Genomic DNA, 4,651 nt, shown 5'->3' with positions numbered 1-4,651 from the left:
TCCTCCCTCCATCGTCACCTCCCTGGACTCTGTTAGCCGTCCTCCTCCTGGAAGTCCGTCCTCCGCCGGAACCTCCACCTGTCGGCTCTGCCTGCCAGCCCTTTGCCTTCCCCTGTCACCATCTCGCATCCTCTGTTTGTCCTCCTCCTAGTCCCCCTCCGCCCCTCCCTCTGTTTCTACGGTGCGAGGATGCACCTTACGGGAGGGGGGAGTAATGTAACACCCCTGTGGACTGTTTGTTGTGGTTTCTTCCCCTTGTGTTTGTTTAGCCCGTATAATCATTAGTTAATCATCTCATTGTGCTCACCTGTCTGCCCCTCGTTATCTGCACTATATCTGTTCCTGTCTCTGGTATTTGAGTTTGTCGGTTATTGTGAATGTTACTCCGAGTGTGTGTGTGTGTCTCTCCTACCTGAATCTGCCTTGTTGTGTCTACAATAAATATCATTATTGGAATCCTTTTCGTCCTCGTCATCCTGCCTGCCTCCACACACCTGGACCGTGACAAAAAGCAGGAGAATAGCTCTCACTAGAAGGTTTTTTTTCAGGCAAAAGAGAATAATACACAGGGCAGATAACATCAGCTAGGGGGAAAAACAGGCATTTACTCATGGTGCATTTTAGAGTTAACACTAAAACACATCTTCATTTCTGTTTGTACCATTTTTATATGAATATATCAAATATTTCAAGTATATACTAAATATAGATACAGATAAAGAAATTATAATCAAATATATTACAGAAAATTTTAAATATATTTTATTTAAACCTTTAAATTATAAAATATATTACAAAATGTACATAAGTGGCCAAATTATATATTTTATATATATTTGGACAATATAAACAAATTTTGATTGAAAATACTTTTTTTGCATAGTCTGAAATACATAAGTAAATATCTTTGCCATATGGTGAAATATTCACAAGATGAAATATTTCAACTTAAGATCTGAAAAGAGCTGTTTTTGACAGGGTAAAAAAAGGTGTTTTTTACACCACCATTTAGGAATTTTAACCAAACTATGTTACAGACTTTTCATTAAGAGCCTAAAGAATCATATCAACTTGCAGAAAATGTGCATCCTATGACCCCTTTAATGAGTAATGGGTGTTTTTTGGGCGTAACGTGCAATAAACCAATCAGAGTCTCATCTCCCATCCCCTTTAAAAGTCAGTTGCGCTCGTGCCATGGCGGGTTCGCTATTTACATGGCGGAATGTAATTCTTCATTTTTAAAAATGTTTGTGCTGCTGCGTGTAATAAGCAAAGTGTACGCACATTGTGAACCCGCATATCTGCACATATTACTAACGAGACCTTTAAATAACAAAGAAAAAATATTGTGCCAGACTTTAGACCAGGTTTGAGTTGGTCTATGGCGCAGTCTATTTTCAGTTCCTCAAAATAGCAAAGCGCCAACAGTGTGCCTGAACACACCTCTTTTTTAGACCAGCACGCCCATGGGCACACAAATGGGCGCAAATGCATTTGCTATTTAAACAAAGCGGTGCAGGACGGGAAAATGAGAACTGCGTCGGGCTGAAACTAGCACAAACACTTGCGCCGCGCCTTGCGCAGGGTGTATGATAGGGCTCCTGATCTAAAGTCAGTGGTGCAGTAGCTTCTTCTTGTTATTTAAAGAGCGCGTTAGTATAGGAGGGTCCACAGCTCGCGTACACTCTGCTTATTACACACACAGGGACGCACAGCAGCACACAAGCATGCCAAATAGGGATGCATCGGTATCGGGCCGATACTGAGCTTCTGTACTCGTACTCGTTAAAATGCCCGGATACCAAACGCCGATACCACACAACATGTGATAAGTGCCATATTCAGACAAAGAAACACTGACAACAGAACAACAGACAGCAGAATGGAGTTATTAGAGATTAAGGATGTATACGACGTATATGTATGCAATTAATATAATGTTAAACATTCAGTATTAATGCCTGTATAGCTGATGTGTGCGAGCTGATGAGCAAAGCATGCTGAGTGGATTGAGCGTGCAGCAGCGCAGACACGCGAGTTTGTCGAGTGAATATACTTTTCTCACAGACATCACTAGAAAGTTTGTAGTTCGGTCGGATATGTCATAAACAAGTAAGTAAAACAATGCAAGTTACTTAACGGTAGGGAGAAAGAGAGACCGAGAGAGAGAGCGCAATTCTGTTGTGTGATCTTTGATGTTCACTCACTGTGCAGGACACTATAGTTCATTTATGTAAGTGAGGACAGCAAAATAAAGTAAACTGTGATAAATTATACCCAAAAATTCTTCATACGGTGGACTACCAGTAAAACTGATAAAAAATTTGGGACCAAAAATTATTCATACAGAGTTTGGGAAAAAAATTGAAGTTGAGGTTTGCATGAAGCTGGATGACAGCATGCCCAGGAGACTACAGGCTGTCATTGAGGCTAAAGGTTGCCAGACTAAGTATTGATAGTTGTGTAAATACTGTCATACTAACAGCTGTCTGAATAATTTTTGGTTGATTGTAATCCATTACATACCTTTCTATCAAAGTTATATAACATTATCAAGCTGAATTTGTTCTGACACAGTTTAACTCTGAGTTCTTGTCATATTTTATTACCATTTTCTAAACTATAGTGAATAAACTGTGATAATGTGAGAAATGTTGAAGGTGTCTGAATACATTTTGGTTTGACTGTATCTGTTTGATAAATGAAGTTAACCAACTAACATTATACATACTCTTTTGGTTTCTGTACCCAATATTAAAATATTGGTATCGGTACCCGGTACCCGGTATCGGCAAGTACAAAAAAATAAAAGTATCGGTATCGGGTGAGTACTGGAAAAAGTGGTATCGGTGCATCCCTAATGCCAAATATTAAAAATTAAAGGATTACAATTTAAAAGATTATTATTGTGTAGGCTACATAAATATAAAAATGCCTACATGTCATAATGGATAGTCATTGCATGTATCAGAATTAGGCTACCTATTTGTTCACGCACAAGCAGCTCCGTTTACTCTCTGGAGACGCGCTCAGTGTTTGCACTTGCAAATTCCGCCGTGTAAATAGCAAATCCACCATGGAGCGCAACTGGCTCTTAAAGGGAATGGGAGATGAGACTCTGATTGGTTTATTGCACGTTATGCCAAAAACACACCCATTACTCATTAAAGTGCCCCTATTATGCCTTTTGGAATATTACCTTTCATGTAGTGCGTCATGTAGCTGTATGTGAACATAAACTATCTGCAAAGTTGTGAAGCTGACAGTGCACGATAAATAAATTGTCTATCAAAAAAAAAAAAAAAGAGTCGGCTCGCAATCGCCTAAAGGAGTCATCAGGAATTCGAATCTTATTCTGTTACGGCTCTACGTCAGGAAGTAACACATTTGCATAATATCTGCCCACTTCTACGTTGCCAACTTTCCCGCCCACAAACACAGTAAAATTTCCTTGTGGTTAACATCATGTCGAGAAGACGCTGTATCCTATGCTGTGAGAGTAAATTTGTTTTACCACATCTTATAATTACCACAAACTTGTTAACACTTGACACTTACTACTGAGAAACATCCTGCTCCAGTCGTGCTTGTGAATCAGTCTCTTGTCGATCAGCCAGTTCAACCGTTTCATCAGACTCCGGCTCGAATTGGTAAGGTACAAGTACAATCGATACCATCTTTTCTATGTATTGACAAGTCTCCAGGGCTGTTATTCCGTCATGGCAATGGGCGTTTCATTCAATAGTATGTTCCTGCACAACCGGAGGCTGCAGTTTCAGGACCGCAGTTCTAGGACCGCAGTTCTAGGACCCTATGCTTTTGTAACAGTGCCACCTACCGAATTGGATCACTAAAGATGGACGACATGGACAGCAATCGGAGTGAGTAACTTTACCGATTTTCAATTAAGTTTTATTTTATAACCTTAAAACAATGCAAAGTTTAAGTAGCCAACGTGAGAACTGCTAAGAAATAATAATTAATTCCCGATTGCTAGTTTTATTGATTATTACAATGTTCTTAATTCATGGCCATGATTTAATTAAGCTAAACCTTGTTGACATAATGACTACAATAAGTCAATCTAGCCAGCACATTAATTAAACTTAAAAAGATGATAATAGCATGTTGATGTGAGATGTGTCAGATTAACCTGTAGCTTACTGTATTAGTGCGAAAACTTGTTTGATATTCATTGTTTTAGCATATTAGTTAAGTATAAATCACCTTTCATAATTAAACTGGGCTCATTGCTTGGCTGCACCACAATATGTGTTATTAGCCTGTCCTTTTGGCAGTACTTTAGATTAATCTGGTTGATGTTTGAAAGGCATGGTCAGCGGTTTGCCTTCTGGACTGATGAGGCCAGAATCTTGCTCTAAGGAGCTCTTCAGCCAGTGAACAGAGTGCTATCTCAGAGGAGATCCACATTCAGGCTGTCGATGACCACACCGCAGAGCTAAAGAGACTGCTGGACTTCATTGTGAAGTTACAGAGATCTGAGGAGCGTTTAGTGGTACTTAAACAATGTTCACATTTAATCATCTTTACAAACAAACTTATAGTAAAGGTTCACCAAGGGCCTTAATTAGGAATAACATTAACAATATCTTTTAACTATGCTGCAAATTATTGTATCTTTATCTTAAAT

Source organism: Sinocyclocheilus grahami, unplaced genomic scaffold (assembly GCF_001515645.1).
Source record: "Sinocyclocheilus grahami isolate Dianchi unplaced genomic scaffold, SAMN03320097.WGS_v1.1 scaffold358.1, whole genome shotgun sequence".
NCBI classification, from domain to species: Eukaryota; Metazoa; Chordata; class Actinopteri; order Cypriniformes; family Cyprinidae; genus Sinocyclocheilus; species Sinocyclocheilus grahami.
This window is presented reverse-complemented; position numbering follows the sequence as displayed.